This window comes from Triturus cristatus, chromosome 8, assembly GCF_964204655.1.
Source record: "Triturus cristatus chromosome 8, aTriCri1.1, whole genome shotgun sequence".
Taxonomy (NCBI): Eukaryota; Metazoa; Chordata; class Amphibia; order Caudata; family Salamandridae; genus Triturus; species Triturus cristatus.
This window is the reverse complement of record NC_140591.1, coordinates 1,263,931,289-1,263,950,443: the sequence shown is the minus strand read 5'-3', so window position 1 is coordinate 1,263,950,443 and position 19,155 is coordinate 1,263,931,289. Positions and strand designations below refer to the sequence as shown.

At 41.9% G+C, this 19,155-nt stretch overlaps 1 long non-coding RNA gene across 1 annotated transcript in view; it reads left to right on the top strand.

The window, feature by feature from the left end:
* LOC146805692 (uncharacterized) overlaps window positions 1–18,787 on the top strand; it is a 32,399-nt gene extending 13,612 nt beyond the window's left edge. Inside the window, exons 2-3 of the long non-coding RNA XR_014967493.1 lie at window positions 7,411–7,499; window positions 18,421–18,787. This is a non-coding gene — a long non-coding RNA (uncharacterized LOC146805692). The remainder of the gene's footprint in view (window positions 1–7,410; window positions 7,500–18,420) is intronic.
* Window positions 18,788–19,155: the final 368 nt, after the last annotated feature.

Genomic DNA, 19,155 nt, shown 5'->3' with positions numbered 1-19,155 from the left:
CTAATGTGGACATTTTTAGGCCCCATTCACAAGGAAGCTGTACCATCATATCTGAACTCCAGCTGGCGGGTGGAAGCAACTCATAGTGGCGCTGTCGCACCTTTATCTCTTCGATTCCCCAGAGTCCAGCTGCTAATATTGTATATTGGTATTGGGTTCTGTTCTATGCATGCATAGTGGGTGACATTACCTATTCCAACCCTTTCTCGTTGGTTAAACAAATCCAGATTAGTTTGTAAGGGCATATGTGATTTGTTTGGTTCACTCTCGAATGTAGTGCACTCCTCGCAATTTTTTTTTTTTTTTAATTGAATATCCATTATTGTTATTGGGTATTTAAACTGGGAATAAGATACAATAGAAGAACATAATCGTCACAAATGAGCATCTAATAACACCATACCAATAGTTTAACAAAGCTTTACAATATGAAATGTAGGAGATGGTTCTTTCTAACTTTAGGCCCTAGAATGCCTAAAATTGTACGATGTTGCCATCAACGTAGCGATAGATGCGTTAGTTTAGCCAAATTGCCATCACTAGCGTCATTGACTGACGGACTAGATTTTACAATCTTTTAACTAACCATGCTTTTTCTTATGATTCTCACAACCAGCATTTTGTTTACTTCCACTATCTTCAGCCAGACTCTTCTTCTGCTGAGTTCTCACCCCACACTTCATTTTTGTTGGAATCAGCATCCCCTATACAACCCTCAAAGGCACCGGTGATGGCTTCACTGTGCGCACAGAACATAGACGGTGAGCCACTTCACGTGATCCCGATCAGTTTGTGAGATGGTCAAAAGTTCCACAATGTATCCATTCTCAACTGGGAATTACTTCTAAGTTAGTTCCTCTCTACTATACATAGATACAGGAGGAGATTATCTCTAAATTTAAAGTTTACTGGTCCTGTGCGCCTTCAACTCCTTGGTTTTCCTTGCTGCAAGTAATCCCACGAGTCTGCTTCACCACTGGAAATGTGGGAAACCTCCAAACAATAACAGCAGTGGGTCATGTGGGGTGCTGCAGCCCAGTACACCTATCTCATTCAATGTTTCCTCCTGTAAGATATGTGCTTTGGGTCATAGCCATCGTAGAGCAGTATATCCGCAGGGGATAATCCACCAGCACTGGATAGAAGTCTATAAATTTGTTCTGTCTGCTCCCCAGACTGACTGATCGGTCACTTAAGTCTTGTTGATTTTTTGATGTCCCTATAAACCACCAGATCAAATAGCCTTGCAAAAGAGTACTGGTTTCTGATCAAAATGGTCCAGTTTAATAATCCTGTGTGTCCATATTCTCCAGGTTGGGTATGCCAGCCAAAGAAAATGCTTCATTCTTGTTCCACTTATTCTGCGTTCCACATTGTGCATTGATGCATTCCTCAAATCACCTAATTCAGAAATGCTGTTCAGGACTGAGGTTACTTGCTTTTACAAAGAAGCATGAAACTCCCTTGGTGTCCGCAGAAGGCACCTGATCCCAGGACCTCCTGTTTCTCAGTTGTTCCACATTCAGATCTGGGGGCCTAGACGTTCAAGCTATTAATGCTCTCTTGATAGAAAACGTTCTGTTGCGGTGATTGTGCTTTGTGTGGTATGTGTCTAAATTACCAGATGCAGGTAATTTACTTTCTCCCACCTTGTGTGGTGCTGAAGGATTCTTTAGCTGTGGGCCATGGAGGTCACCAGTCCGAATGGCACCTATGAACAAGCAAAGGCTGTCTCAAGCAGCGGTGTCCCAATCATTGCAGCCTGCACTGTGGTGATGACTTGCCTAACTGAAAGGAATAATGCACTCCGATGCTGTGGGCAGCCTTGGTGGCTCCTGGGATGATTCTCTCAACAGACCACTTAAGAGTGACAAATTGGCCGCCAGTTAAATATGCAGAGTATAAAAGCCTGCTCATTTGTGTAAAACTTAGATTGGACAGTATTAGTGGGGGGACTCTGGCTACGGAAGGGCTTTCTAATCCCAGAACTTTAGTAAACCTACCAAATTTATTGTCTATCCATTATAAGGATACTCCATGTAATTGTGTGGTTTTTTTTTTGGTTTTTTTTAATTGCTTCCCTCTTAACAGATGCAGAAGTAAAAAGCATTATTCTGTGGTCGCACCCATTATGACCTGTCTCAATTGTTGGTCACCCCATAGACCTTCCCGCACAGTAATCTGGTCAAACGTCTCCTGGCAATGCTAACAAGGAGTCATCGGTGTACATTGTTTGATAATGGTGCCAGAATTCTATAAATATTCGAGCCCGCGTTTTCTTTGATATCCTTTAGTAGCAAGCTGTTTGTAAATTCCGCTTTTGCTGGTTGAATAGCCCCGGACAAAGGCAGTGTTCATTGCTTTGAAATTGTATTTGTCTGCAAATGGTCAACAAATGTTTTAAACTCCATTTTTGTCAGGAACCTGGCTGCGGAGACGGTACCTCTTGCTCATTGCGTGGCTCTTAAAATTGCTGGGATTGGAAGTTGATTTTTCTCTCAGAACCCACTATTGCCCAGAGGCTGCCTGTATTCTGGGTACCAACATGGCACTCCCTTCCCATCGACCTTCAGGTTGGAAAGGCCCATCTTCTTATGGGTGGAAATGCTGAAAAATGAACGAGTGGCGGTGGTGGCTGCATGTGGAATGCTGTATGTGGAATACTCGGATGCGTGGGATACAGGTGCCTTTTTCTTTAAAATACCCAATGCCTTTGCCATAGTGCAATGTATTTGAAGTTGGGTCCCTTATAAATAGTAAATCGAAGCTGTTGCTGTTTAAGTAACCTATTTTCTTTGCCAGCACTTTTGCAATTCCATGGCAACCACATAAAATCTACCAGCTCTTTCTATAAAGTTTTTTTATTATACAGAATTGGCTGCATGAACACTGCACTAACAACTTTCGAGATACGGAATGGTATATTTTATGGAATGTTTAAACGTGAAATGTATAGTAACATAGCAATCTGCACGTTAGAATCCTGGGGCCACATTCTATTATTGCTAAACTATAATACATTTAGCTGCTAGAAGCCCCACCACAAGCCATGCTAGTTGCTTTTCTTTTTTCCCTCTTAACTTGTCATATTTCGGCGTACATCTCTACATGCACTCAACCGTCCTACTCCGTAAAGCAGGTGCGTGCTTTATGCATTTTTAATACATTTCAAACATAATATCTGGAAGACAAGTTGATTAGACTGTAATTTAATTTAATTGGTTTTATTTAAAGATAAGGGACGAGAGAACTGAGTTATTTGGATTAATTTCTTTTTTACCTTGAACAGACAAAGAGTTCTATTAAAGATGGGCTGTAGAATATGATGGGTCGTGTGGTGGTACACTCAAAAGTGAAAGTTGTCCTCAGTGTGGCGACGATGTCTGAGGATAAGTCGGACCCCTGTCGCCTCAACAGGAGAAGCGTGGGTACCGGAAGAAAGTGGTGTTCACAGTGGGACGGTCTGGTGTTGTCACAGTCACCTGGTAAAGTCTTGTTTGTAGCTAGGTTGGTGAATGCATGGGGAATGTTGTAAGTGAAGTGGCAATTGATATCTGGAGCCTCATTTAAAAGATTGGTGGGGTGCAATTAGGGTGTCTCGGCAAGGCTTGCGCTGGGCGGAGCATGGGTTTATAGAGCCTACTGGTGGTGTATGAGCATATACGGTGCATATTATTGGTGGTAATTGGGAGGAGTGAATGAGTTGATGAGTGGCATGGGGGGGTTGAAGGGATGTAGGCAGTCTTAGCCTGGTCACAATAAATGGAGTGCAGAAGAATGGTGTGATTGGCATTTAGTTGAGTACAGAGGCAAGCGGGCCACTTAAGGCTCGAGCCAGATACCTGCCTCGGTCAGTTCGATGTCCTCTTGGATTCTCAAGCCCAAAACGAGCTGAGCTTAAATGTGGCTTTTGCCTTCCACCCACTCTCTACCATCATGCACATAGAGTTTAAAACAAATCATAAACATTTGGTGTTAAAAGAAAAGCGGTAGTCAACAAACTGGTGAGTTGCATAAAGTGAAACCAGAAAACCTGGTGTCAATCCTGTCTTCCCCAATTGTGATCGTAGGCAAATATTTTATATCGTCTCCTTTTTCTTCATTATCGTGTATCGGAGAACTTTCCAAAATGGGAATTCATTGTGGGTGCTGTGCAAAAATAATAGTCGGATGTACCCCCACCCCCATTTCTGTTTTCACTTGTTTGGTGCATGATTTAGATCCCAACTATTTTGAGGGCTCTGCTCTTCTGAGTGCTCTTAGAGCCCAGTTAGTCCTTTGATTCGGCTCTCCTTGTTAATTTGTTGGCAGGCCCGCCTCTAATTGAGTGTGGTGGCTGTAGATGGGTTGACTTTGAAGCTTTGGCTAGAAGGAAAGGTGATGAAGATGATCTAAAGCATAGTATCAAGGAATTGAGGTTCTGGGAGGTAAGACAGAGGTGACAGGATGTTTGTGAGGGCACACTACTCCTTCTCCTCTCTTCCGCTTAAAGAGCATCACAGTGAGGTAGCCCTTACTCGTCATTCAACTCAAACATGTTACACAGATGCCTATGATATGTGCATCAAACTAAAGTAAATGGAGTGTTGAGGGTCTGTCTCGAAGTGCTCTCTCCTTCCATGAGCACCTAGCCGTGGTGTGATGAGTAGAGAGTTGGAAGGGGTGGGAGATGGTTTAGGTGCTGGGCCTTGCTGCTTCAGACCTGGCTGGCAGTGGTCATTCTTTGAAGAGCTGCGTGGGAAAGATTCATTTTGAGAAGCTACTCGGGTAGAAACCTTGTTTGTGAGAGCTTACGTTCAGTCCATAAAAATGCACTTCTGGCAAAGTTATGTTTTGCATTGTTGTAGGGGCTTCCGTTGTCTGCTGTGTACTTTGTGTGTCATCGTCATTTGACAGCTAAAGTCAGAGGGGCTTGTATGTGTTTTCTGATGCTTATCAGGTGGGGTAGCCTGCTTACCCTTTTGCATAGACGTGCTGTACCACTAGGGAAAAACTATTGCCGGTGCTGAAGAATAACGGTGACATATAGCATGAGGTTAGGGGAACCTTTGCTTTCCCTGTTATGTAAAAGTGATTCCATTGCTGTGCTCTCGTGGTAGTGTACACGTGTGTGGTGATCAGATGTAGGTCATGGTGGTTGTTCAGGAGCATAACCGGTCTTTCTACCCAACTTATCCCCCTGGTGTCTTACTTTCCCATCAGGTTAGCAGTCACTATTGACTAAATAGCAAAGCTGTCAGGGTACTTGTGCATTTTCTGGAATCTATCTGCCTAGATGTAAAATCTGGGCTAGCTGTCGTGCACTATGCCTCTTCTGGTTTTCGAGTGGTGCCAGCTGCAGGACCTGCCTTATCGCAGAGGCAACAGGTGATAATTCTGTGGGGTATGGGCGAAAAAGTTGAGCTGGTGGACCAGTTCATCCATGGCTACTGCCAAACAGTCACGCCTTTTGCATGCTTCCTCAACTAGGTACTTGCCTGCTTTTATACCCTCCAGGTTTAATAGAGCTAGGCTAACTTCTCTCAGAATGTGCCTAGCAAGGGTGCCATGTTCACCTCCCTCACACAGGATGTTACGTGCCAGCTGCTGAACACAAAGGGCCCGATTCACAGAACTAACTTAAGACAAAATCCTAAACTTACTACCATTTTGGTATTCACAGAAGGCACTTACTCATTTCTGTATTCACAGAAGTTAGGAGTCCTAACTTTAGGACTCCTAAATGCCTTCTGTGAATTCCGAAATTCTTAAAATTCGGATTTTTTTCAGCTTAGGAGTCCTAACTTTAGCGATGGTGTGAGTGATATGAGCGCTGTTATGTCCCCTCAATGGTGCATGCTGCTTCTCTCCCTTTAGAGTCCCTCCCAACCATGTCCTAATTTCCACTGAGGCCTTCATGTGACAGCTAGGTGTTTAAGGACAAGGGGAGCTTTGAGCTACTGCCACCCATGGTGTACCTTCTGTGTGAGAAGCTTCCTGGGCTGGCGTTGTGCAGTACAAAACTACTGGCTTTGTCAATGCTACTATTTCTCCCCTGACTACCCCAACCCCACCATCCCATCACCCATGTGCCAATGTGTTTTCCTCCCTGGGTTCTACTCATTTGTGTGAAACTTTGATTGGACATTATTAGTTGGGGGAACTTTGGCTATGGGAGGGCTTTCTAGTCCTAGAACTTTAGTAAACCCACAAAACTTATTGAGTTTTATCGTTATAAGGATACTCCATGTAACTGTCTCCTGTGATTTACCCCCCCTCCTCCCCGCCAATCTGCTGCAAGAGAGGTATTGGTCTCTTTTGGCCCTGATTATTAAATATATATATATCCTACTAAGGACCTATTGGTAACTATGAGCAAGTGTTGTAAATGCCTTTATTGCTTTAACCCATAGAAAGAGATCAAACCAATAAATGTTGTCCTGATGTGCAAAAGCTAAGAATTCGTCTGTCATGGCTTTATAAAATTCTGCTTCTTTAGTAGTTTTGCTTTGTGGGATTTTGAATGCATTTGTACAACACTTTTGTTGCCTGTTCGTGTGGCAGGTACTTGAGAGGCAGACTCTTGTAGAATTGCACAGTATCTTGTACGTCGGTGAGCCGCATAAAGCGTTGCATGAATCCACCACTGAAATACAGGGTTCCCTTTCGGATGGGATGTTGGAAGCCATTTCGTTTTCCGGCTGTTGATCATTTGTTCACGGGTGCAAGGGCCTGAATGAGTGTTACTTTGCACAGCACTAGCAAACGCAGAGAATCAAATATGGACTTGAACAATGGCGCTGCAGTTTGAAAGAGCCATTCATAAAATTGCATAATGCTGAATTGCATTTATTCCAATCCCTGGCGAATCCCAGTGCAACAGGTGCGCTAGCGCGCCCGATCCGCCACTAACCCCGCTTTGCAATTTTTTTTTTATATATATATATATATATATATATATATATATAATACATTTACAAATGATCTGAAAAGTACAGGATGCAAAGGCGCTCGCTAGGAGGACGGTGACCCCGTTTTTGACATACTCTGGTTTGCACCCCAATTCGAACTACAGTGTAGGTGAAAAATGTGGGTGTTTGCACCTGAAGGTTTCTCATGCACTGTGTGCATACAGCAGAGCGCGCCCTTGGTCGATTGCACCCTGTTAAAAAAAAAAAAAGTGAAAATGAATCTGGTGTAGCTAGCGCTCCCGTGCCAAATGGTGACCTTTGCAGCACTTTAAATGCCAACGGGTCCACCCTTATGAAGGAAGGTTAAACTAATTATGTGGATATAACTGTTTGGTGTTGGAGCGGAAATGTCGTGCATGTTTCTTCGCCAAGAGTATATATAAAGTGTTACATGTGCAAGTTATGAAGTCATGTCAAATATTAATTTTTGTAATTTTAACACGTGCTGTCTTTCTTACAGGTCACGCTTGTAAACGAAAGAGAAATTCTAAGAAAACTGGAAGTCTTGTGTTTCCCTTGAAATGCTTGCAAAACGAGAACGGGTTAAAGGTAATTCTCATGTAATTTCTAATTATTTAAAACTAGTTTGAATCAGTCATTCGGGCTGTTAGGTCGGCCTTGCCTTCAGCAGTTCATGTCAGTGCGTCCACCCCGGGCCTGCTGGTTCTAGTATTCTCTGGCGGGGACATTGGGAGACGTCACGGCCAGGAATGTCCCTTAAAAGGCGCAGCCGGTTCCGTAGCGTCCCTCCCGGAGCAGTTTACTAAATAGTGGGGCTGCGAGTCAAGTGACCGTCAGCTGGTGCTCGCCTCTTCGGCCAGCGGAGTCACACGGCCTCAGGTATGCGGGGCCTGGAACCACCACAAACACGCCGAGGAGATAGTCCGTCCGGATCAAATCATGTGACGGCGTGACGTTCTCGAGTTTATACTCTGAATAGATTTTTAAATAGGATTTCACCTTGGTGTAATTACAGCCCGTCTCTCCTTAAGAGTCATGAGTGTGCTAAGCGACAGTTTCCTCAGGGTCGTCACTGCGTGTACCACTCTCTGTTCGCTGGGCACTCGACCCGTGTCCAACTCTTTGTACTGTAAAACATGGCCAAGATCATTTGTACTAGACCTGGCTGGAGCCACTAGACTTTAGTTTTTTCTTTTCTTTCCCAAACTCGTTAATAACAAAATTATCCTATGTATGGTTCCTGTAAGGGGGAAAGGCACGCTTAGAGGAATTGATACACTAATTTAAGAAAGTTATCGATGCAGCTCATGTCATGAAGGTGTCCGATTAAAATGCAGGGTCTGAATGGCTTTCAGTTTATGTGCTGTTATCTAGGCTTGCAGCTAGATGACCTCGCTGAAAGTTGACCACTTTCCTTCCATTTTGACCCTCCATATGACAGCTTAATCTTCAATTCGACCAAATATACGCCTGCAAAAATACTCCCATTTTCACAACTCCTAATCGGATATGTATTTGCACAGATTACAAATTTACAATACTTGCCTCCTGTTCCCTTGGAGTTTAGGCATATAGATAAAGTATTCTTGCTAATGAGCGTCTGTGCACGGACGGAGTAGTTTCCACATGGTGACTTGGTCATGGATAGTAAAATCATACAAATGCGCTCCATGCTTGGATTCTGAGCCCTATCCTCCCTTCTTGATCTCCCGGTGAAATGCATTTCGCCATGCCTGATTTTCTGAGGAATGTGCACACATAAATGTTTTAAAAAATCCTGTAATAAGACACTTTTTCAAAATAAGAAACTGAGGAGCCTATTTACAAGGACTTATCGCCACCAGAACGTCACTTTTTGACATTCTGATGGCGATATCCCCTTCACCTTATTTACAAGGCGGCGTTAAGCCACTCAACGTGGCTGAACGCCGCCTTGTAAATAATGCCCCTGTTCACGCAGCACTTGGCGTGAATGGTACAGGCAGTGGGTGTTCCGCTGGAACACCCATTTGCTTTTTGATGCCGCCCCCTATTTGCAAGGTTGGCGTAAATATGTGGCAGCGCCTAATAAGACCAGGGAAAACCTGGTCTTAAACTGGAGCAACAAGAAGAAACGATGAGTTGCAACTTATATATGCGCTGCATTCTCCAGCACACATTGAAGTAACAAATCGCCATTAGTGATTGTGTGCAGGAAGGTGTCCCTTCCTGCACACAAACAATCATTCCCTGCACTATGGGGCAAAGGTGTCTGCGTTGGCGCTAGGCAGCTACATTTATTGCCAGCACTAGGGGAAACGCAGTGGTGTCGTATTATTGTAAATATGGCGCAACCCTGCGTTATCAGAATGTCGGGAATGCGGCATTACTAACTGTGACTTGAGTGTGCCTTCTAAGCATGCATAAAGAATGCTATAGCCCTTTCATGCACTTTTTATTTATTTTTTATTTATTTTTTTTACGTCAAGTTGAACTATACATTTTTAGCTTAAGTTTTCATTAGGCTCCCAGTATGTCCTAACTTGACAATCCGAAGTAGATTGTGCACCGCCTAATTTGTAACTAGAACTTGCACTGTCTGTACCTATTCAGTCTGAAATTTTGCTTGAGGATGAGTTGATTTGCTTGAACCGTATCTCCATCCTTGCGTGAACCGTATCTCCATCCTTACTCAAAATACCAGAACCCATATCTCCTCTACTAAAACTACTCGATTGGCTCCCAGTGGCACCATGTTTAAAATTACTTCAGCAAGGGCCCTGGACTTGAAGGAGCTGCTTCATGCACCACACCAACTAAAAACATCGAATCCAGATTTACCAATAGCATCCTGCACACCCAATGTATGCAGATCTAGTGTGGAGGGTAATCTGGGTTAGGGCTCAGTGCTGTGCAGAACCACTTAGGCCAGTGCTAACCACAGTAGCAAACTGTCTCCGGTCTTGGACAAGTCAAAGAATACAACAAAGCTCTAGGTGGACCTCCTCTTGTTCAGGGTCCTTAGTCAGCATGTCAGATTTGACACTCAGACCCCCCCTTACCCCCCCACCCATTTAATTGTCCCGTTCTCTACCCTACAAATTGATGAGCTATTTCATTTGCAAACAACAAATGGCCAATAATCATTACCGTAGGCAAGGCACCCTGTGGCTGTTTATTGATGTGAACATATCACAACAACCCCATAAAGATACCTTACTTCTCACCAGAAAACCGAAAAGGAATTGCGCGTTTAATTTTTTTTTTATTTTAAACATTGTTTTGGAAGTTGACCTTGAAGTGATTTAATTTAACTGATTTAAAGTCTAACATGCTTGGATGACAGACTGAATTCCTACCAGTCTTACTTTAATAGGTCTACATTGTGTTCGTTTCACTTTGACCATCCATGCCATATATTTTGTGAGGACGATTAGTGCCACAAAAAGTACACCTGTCCATTTCAGTTATGCTGAAATATTAATAAATGTTGGTGTCAGAAGTTGCTTTAGTGTTCCTCAATGGTATCTTTGTGTGAAAGGCCCAATAACCTCACCTCTCCTATATCGAGGCCAGCTACCCAGCTGATTAAGTCCCAGAAAATGACAATTTTGGGTTCGAGAAGCAACTCTGGCCCACCTCGGAAAGTTACAGTTTAGTTACTCTGCATTTCAGTATTTTGTCTAAAGTTTTCACCTAGCCGGCTAGCAAGAGATCTCTGTATAGAGGGCAAACTCCACTAGGCATATATGGGGGCGTGAGGAGTTCGGGATTAGAGGAGAAGGTAGAGCTAGTGAAGGAGATGAGAAATCAGCCTTTCTGAGTTAGTGTTCCTTGAGAAAATTTAAGTTCTCAGTTTTTTCTTGAATTGTGGGATGGTTGCTGTTACTTTGATGTTGGATGGGATGTTCCAGATCCTGTGGGTGAAGGCTTGTTTTCTCCATCCTGTGGTGTTTCGTCTGTGTTCTGGCCAGTCGAACCTCCTTGTATGGCACTAAACTTGAGGTCTTAAGTTTGTTAGCTAAGTAGGCACATTTCTTGATGAAGAGGGCCTAGTTAACGATGCAGTTGATCTTAAAGGTGAACCTGGCTTGCAGAGGAAACCAAGGTAGATCTTTAAGTTGAGGTGGGATTACGTCCGCTCTTTGAAGAGCCATGCTGCTGCGTGAAGGTTAACTTTAAGGGGCACACTTATTTTGTCCATCAGATAAGCCATATTGGAGTGGGTGCATTCATTCTTACCTACTGGTTAATAAAATGTGACCTTCCCAGAGAGCCCCACAGCAAGCCATGCCAAGCTGCAAGCAGCCCTCCAAGTGCCAGATCTGCTTCTACTAGTGTCCGGTGCAGATGTAGTTTTTTCCAAAGGAGTGAGACAGAACAAATGACGGATAATTAAATGGACTGTGCACAACACATGTTGAATCATTGCTGTAGTGCTGTGAGGGGATAGCTGAAACGGGTGTAAACAGTTTTAGATCAGTTGCTCTCCGTGCCAAACTTGCTCTTTGATGCAGACATCATCATATAATATTGCACTCTCGCGCAGGGCCACAGCTTTGGTATGTTAGCTTCACGTTTTGATCCACAGCCCCTGGTTTACATCCTCTTCATAAGTATTTTTAGTCGAAGTTGTGGTTTCCAACTTTACTGATTATGGGTTGGCGACCTCCGCCTTTGATCAAAGTATGCCTGACATTTAGAGATTACACTCTTAGACCATTTTGACCACCGGAGCCCAATTCAATTTCCAGAAGTGGGAGTTTAATTGAGAACCAATCTGTTTGCAACTGGATTGTGACCCACCTTTGTGCCAAAACAACTGACCGCAGTTGACTTGGCATCAAAACCAGGTAGGAGAACTTGATGGTAGACTGAAAATGATTGAACCAACATTTCTTAAAAATTTGGCTAGTTTCTAGTTTGCATGCCTCTTCAGAAAGTGTGCTTGCCATACACCAACCTAAAAGATATTAGAATTACTACAGAAGGCTGGATAGCTAATAAATATCAACATATGAGAGCAATTCCTGTAACCGAGAACCCACTGCTGCTGCAGGGCTGAGGTTGGGGGAGGGGAGAGTCTATACGGCATTGCTTGCATACACATTCATGCAGAGGGCCACAAGATGCAGGTTGTTAATGCCCATAAGCGGTCTAGGATCTGCTTCTTCTGCTATTTATTGATGTCCATACATCTGGCTGCTTTTTAGCTACCAGTTTTTGCACAGTGAAATGTTACTTATGATTTACCTGCAACCTCATTTCAAAGTTTTTTGATAACTGCGATTGCAAAATAAATTTCCCTTGGCTTATTGTTACATTTATCGGGATGCGTCCTGTACAGTAGATTTCGAAGAGAGAACTGACCTTCCCTCAAGCAGTATCACAGTCATCTATATTAGATTTCATGGTCCATATTTGTTTTTTCTTAGAAAGCTACTTATTATTTTGCATCACACTTGAATGCCTTTAGCCAGTCCTCAATTATATGAATGTGGTGCCATCAGTGGTTCTTGGTCTTGAGCCAGCCCAATAAACAGCATAGCAGCCATTTACACTCCATTGCTCGCCATCATCGTCAATTACACATTAATGTACAACGTGCTGCTTCTCCTCATGGCATTTGGTCCAGTGGGATATATACAGGCTGCCGAGATTACTTGGTGGACATTGACATGTGTTAGATATACCTCTGAAGATTTCAGACAGGATGGATGGGGTAATTGCCATATTTGTAATACATTTTCCCCCATCACTTTCAGGATTCTGCTGCTTAACTTTATTTTTATATCAATTTATTACTTGGTAATGTGCTATTTTAATACTGGCTTGTCCGATCATATTAAACCACTATGGTCAATGTAGCTGCAAAGGCTATCTTCTCTGGAACCATGTCATTCACATTGAACCATGTCATTCACATTGAATTTTTTTTTTATCTCAAATGTTAAAGTTCCTATTGTTGTGGCTCATCACCTTGGTCTAGACTGATTAAATTTCAGGGCCATGACAGTTTCGATACCCTCTTAACAATTCTTACAAAAGCAGATTCATGCCTTGGAGACTGCTGAAGTGGGATTTGTGATCCCTGGTCAAACAGGGTGCTTGCTAACTAGGACAGCTCAAGGTCTTAAAGGCATCAATATAGATTTGATACATGTGCTGCTCCTAGAAGCCAACAGTGAAATACATGTGATGTGGGCCTTCTTAAAGGATCTGATGTACAGGAAGAAAATGTTAGTGTTGGATTCTTTTTAAAGTCACCTGTTTGCTCATACACCAATAATGCTAAACATGTATGTTAATTATGATGGTGTTTAAATGTATATGAGATAAAGTACCCCCAACATACATTATTAGGATGTTACAAGTCACTGAAAAATGTTGTAACTCTATTGAGCTACGAGGCTGAAGGCAGAGTTCTTTTACAAGACCATGGAACTCCCAAGTTGACTTGCAATATATTTAAAATGTATGGCAGAGGGTAATTTTATTTTCCTTGTAATTCTAGTCACACCATCGCTCTACACCCAAACCGCAGTAGCACGGCTCATCAAGGAGCTGACCTAATCCCACCTCAACTTCAAGATCTTCCTCTTTCTTATGAAAGAGGTCGTATAGTTTCAGACATAAAGAATTGAAGCAGAATCTGTTGCAAAATAACACCTGAAAAAGTAGTCAGTAATTTGTTACATTAAACAGATTTTAACATCTTTTTGTAAGTCCGATTAAAGAAATGATGGGGCTCACAATTTGTGAATAAACGCAGAGCTATTCTGTTTTTCCTGTAATTATCTGTGTGCAAAAAATATACCTGTTCCCATACATTTCTTCTTTCTGCTGATCACTGGTCCTCTGAGCAAAAAAAAACAAATCTGAAAAATTAAAATCTAGTTCATGTTTTTGCTGCTTTGTTTAAAGTGCAATAACTGATACTCTGTGGCCTAACTTTCACCTTGGCTGCTGGCATTTTGACGTTGCCCCTTGACTGTAATAACTTATTACAGGTGAGTAGCAACATCATTTCTTTATTACATGTGACCTGAGATGTCACAAGTTACCTTTAGAAAGGACATTGGAGACTGACGTTTTTACAGGGATAGCAGGCTCTGTAGTGTTGTGCAACAATATTCTTGGAAGCTAACCCACCACTTTCACACCACTCCTCCCCAGAACCTGCAACGTTGTTTTTTATCCGCAGTAGTTCGGTAATTGCACAAACAAAATCCTGTGGCTTTGTGGTGTCGGCACTAGTTGCCGTTGACCCATCATACTTTACTTAATGCAGCAATTCGTAGCTTGATCTGGCATATACATCCCCCTGTCTCCACACACCTTCTGGCCTCTCAAATAGCATATTATAAAATCCATGAGGTTTATTGAACAAGCCTCAGTTGAAGCCTTTGTGATATTGGCGCTGCTCGCTGGACCACACAGTGGCTCTCAATTAGAGATGCGTGTGCTCTATGGGTTTTAACTTTGTACTCAAAAGCAGTGATGCCGCTGATCCCCAAGTGCTTGTTACCTCTGCGAGGAAAGCCCTCTGCTCCACACATCCCAGTTTGATGAAATGTTAATGGGTTCTCCCCTGAAGATAGGTTTGCTTGGACTATAGATCACAACTCTTTTTGGAACATAAGTATACTTTCTCAATTAACAAAACTCATTCTTAAATTCCATGTAACTACAATGAGTTGGCATCCGGAAGTCAATTCTGTGGCATATTTGTTACATGTAAATATTCTTACTCCCTTGCATTTGTACAGGCTTGTCAGCTGATTTATCTGATCTTACCCAGGGTATTAATTTGGTATGTTCTTCATTTTTATTATGCCGCGCCCTTCTAATTGAATATTTTCCACCTTGTGGTGATGCACGTGAGCATATTCTTCCCTTCGGCATTTCGCGTGGGTTGAGAAAGGAACTTGCATCTTTTCAGAGTCTACACTAATGCGCCTATTGACGATTAGTCATTCGCTACTTCAGGCGAGGCAAACCAAGTGAAAATAGCGCATGCTAGACCAGTACCACTCAATGTATGGCCTGTGGGTCGCTAGTGGCCATACAGACCTTTCCTTGCAACCCACAGAACTTCCTCTGGTACTCCTAGTAAACAGAGACTTGCAGCAGAGAACTGCTAAGAGTTCCAATATTTTGTTTCTTAATTTTGCTAACCAATCAATGTTTGTTTTGTGATTCTGGGGTTTGTTTCTGTGGTCATTTCAGTTTGTTCTATGAACAGGACAGCTCTAAACTTCAATTTACTGTTCACCAGTTTTCAATACACCAAGGGCATTCAGTTATAGATGTCTGGACAGAACACCCCCCAACAAGCACCGTTCAGTGCCCCACTTGGATCACCCTACTCACTTCCTCCTCCCATGGCTTTTACTTCTCTGCCACCATAAGTGTCTTCATTAATAGCCTCTGTCCGGGTTACCCACACGCCTCGAGTAATAAGGCTGAGTTGTGCAAATTAGCATCCCTTTGGATGTTGGTGGGCTGGAGTGGACTGCAGTTCCATAACCGGTTTGTGTGCTATTTTCAATACCTGCCAAAAGCAATGTCTTTGGAGCGGTTGTTCACATTGGAAAAGATGATCTAGGACTTGAGGGAAAGGGGCATGTTTTGATGCAGAAAGATCCCATTATGATCACAAAAGGATCTGCTTCTTATAGCTGCTTCAGATCCTGCCATTTGTTCTGGCTAAAGATTATGTAGTGGGTGGTCTCAAGTGAACTCTAGGCCCAGCCATTGCACCTTGAGGTATGCCCTGTATTAGCTTATCAACTGAAACGGGGTGGCACAGGAAAGTGCTAGCTTTTATTTTGTTGCATTACTGAAACTGATATGTCTTTCCACAATCTATTTTAATATTGCAGTTTATTTGTGCTCGAGTTAATTTGTTGCTCGAAGGTCATTGCAATTCTGCCCAGTTAGATTTGATTTGAAGAAACCATGTCTCTTCTGCCCACCATACGGTAATAGGTGACAGGTAAAGGTGGGCTACCTTCATTTGAGGTGTAATGGTCTTGGAAGTCTCCCTTTTTTGATTGACGTGTTGTCCATTCTTAATGACACGTTCATCTGCCCTTTTTTTAGCTCCTTTTCCATGTCTCCTGCCTGTCTTTGCTACTTGCCTGAGTGCATTATTGTATGCCTGCTGTAGCCTTCCAATTTAGCGCACGCGACACACAAAATTGTGACCTTATAAAGTGTGATACTGAATTGTATAAACTGTGACTGAACTCTCCTTCTCGTAGTCAGTGCATGGCCCCTAGTCCTGAATGCAGCTTTGCAGTAGCCTTTGCCGCCCCCCCTTCGTCCAGCAGTGTTTTAGAGTTTAAAGAGCTTTATTAGAATAATTAGAAGCATAGGTACATTATATAACCATACATCTAGAACAAGAAACACCAAATGAGCAACTGAATATACAATTTGGCTGAAAAAGTAATATAAGAGGTCTATCATAAACTAAAGATAAGCCAAATGGGACCAAATAATAATTAAAGATGTGTACCTAAAGAGTAAATGGCATTTTATTTAAAAAAAAAAAAATTAACTTCAGAGAAAAGAAAGGGTTAAGGAAGGATGAAGAGGGGGGGGGGGAGAAAAAGTAGGAGAAATAAAGGACCGAAAAGAAGGAGAAGAGGGGGGGGGGAAGAGAAAAGACTGGAGATATAGGATTATCTTCATCTAACATTATTATAAGATTGATGTTTCAATATAAACACATTGGTTTACGAAATCAGAGAAATGACTGTACAAATGATATATGAGAGAAAATAAACTAAGAAGACAAGAATAAAATACTCATGGTGGTTGATAAACAAAGGAACTATCTTGATTACGTAAAGCAGATGCTGATAAGTAGTTACTAAGTGGAGACCAGAGGGCTTCTTTACGAAAAAGTTGAGAAGTTTTGTAAGAAGCTCTGTCCAGTCTAGTCCAGCATTATTTTAACATATTACCTGTAGCCAAGTGCATCAAAGGCCCTTCTATACTGCTGAGAACACCACAAAAAGCCAGGCAGAAATGTTTTGTAGGAAAGCTGATGGGATAGCCGCCTAAACATCTGAGCAGCTGCATTTTGCTTTACCCAAAGTACCGGTTTGGTTGGTTTTCCAGTGAGCGAGTTATGCTCCTCCTATGGCAGAAGGAGTTTAGGGAGGTGAGCCACAGGGTCACATTAATTGGTGCAGTGTGCAGGTCTGTAGTGTCTGTATTTGGAAACACTGATCACTTCCGTGTCATTGGTACTTGTTGAAGGTTGTTTATTACTTATAATCTCCGTAGTAAATAGTTGATATAGAAATGTAGCCTCATTCAAAGCCCTGAATGTCGATTTATGTCATGAATTTTTATCCTGAATTTCTGAATGCCCAGACTACATTCTGACATCTATCATCTAGTCTTATTTGTTAAATTGGTTTCTAGCCTGACGGGTGGGCCTTAAAAAAGCATCCACGTTGCCAAGGTGTTGCCAAGGTGTATCTTAAAAACAAAAAAACCTGCAGATTTCCATAACGGAGACAGCCAGCCTATTTATTAGCAGTTAATTCTGTCCTTTTTAGGCTCCCTGACATGCAGGAAGCACACTCTACTTGAGTGCTCTGACATTTCGTAAAGAGCAAATAAAACATGTTTTCTGAGTTATGATTTTTTTTTAATTTTTTTTTTTTTTTTTTTAAGAATGTTCAATAGTTGTCTGCGACTGTTCTAGAAAAGAAACTTCTTTTGCCTGAATTTGCCGTTTTTATTTTTTCCCCGGATCTAAAGTTTTAGGAATCAAACCTTTTCACTGCGTTTACTTGCTATTTCCCTTATGCCTCTTTTTGGGTGATCATTACATAGATAAGCCTCTACCCACTTCTTTCAGTTTTTGCCTTCATGGTGAACCTTGTATAAACAGACCTTGCATTTTAAGTCTTTTGGTTTGTGGTTCATACTGTACTTCCTTCCCAACCATCCAAAAGACAAGAGGTAAAAATGATTCAAAACTGAATGTTTTGACAATACTGCAGAACGAATTTGCGTACACCTTTATTTTTTGTGTAGCGAGTAAAATTGTATTTTGCCATTCCCATGGGCCTTGCTTCTAAATGAAGACATTAATCAAAGTTATTTGAGGACAGTCGCATTTACAAATATAATCGAATTGTATACTGCCTTTTCTATGCACTGGTAAATAACAGATGATACCATTAGACAAATTGTGGTACTCTTTATCCCCATCATTAGGATGGAAGGATTAGTCTGCCTTGCTCATGTCTTCAGAACGCTGCGTTTGTCAGTAGTTAAAATTCAGCGGAATGAACAATCATCCGGGTATTGAGCAGTCTTTCAATTTATTTACGTTTGTTGTGCTTCTAGACCCCCCCATGAATTAGTGATTTACTATTAAAAACGACCTGGTTCAGTGCAAACTGTAAAACAACTAATATTTGTTCCAATGAAGTGTAAGTTTGCAATGATGTTTTTGTACATCTTTCTTGCCAAATTAAAATATGTATTTTTTTCCCCCTAGGTGTCAACTGGTGTGTCGCGGAACGTTATTTTTTTGTAGCCTATCGCTCGCTCAGTAGTCAGTGTAGATTCTGTTTCTGATCAGCAGCTACATCTGGCTACTGGGTCTCTGAAGGCCGCCTCTTCTACAGTGCATGACCCAGGGACTATGGGTTGTTCATCTGCCTATGGACAACACTCTAAAGCTACCCGGCACATCCTGCGAACGCTGCCTCTTTTTAAGGTGTTGCATGGTCAATGTTAGATTGGTAAATGGCACATTACTGCCAGTTGTCCTATTCTGTTTTCACATCTAGGGAAATAATTTATTAATTAGATGGTCAGACTTAAATTTAGTAAAGTAAAGCACGACAAGTGATTGTCTTAAAAGTAACCACCAAATGTTTTTGTGCTAAATTGATATTAAATATTATAATATATTTTATATATATGTTACTACGCAGACATGGTTATAGCTGCATATACATATGTATTGTATCTGGTATCTATCATGTGCAGTAACTAAACACTTTGAGAAGCTCTAGATTACGTGGCTGGGGTTTTGAAGAATTTAGGTAATCTTATCCTTGCAAATTACTTTAAAAAAAAAAAAGTACATTTAAAGCATTACAACATTTACTGGGCCCCATTTTTGTATTCGCTGACAGCACACCAACAGTTAAGTGTGACTTAGACTTAACTTACTATATATTGCCACTTTAGTGGGTGGTAACACCCTTTGCATGTGCTCACAATT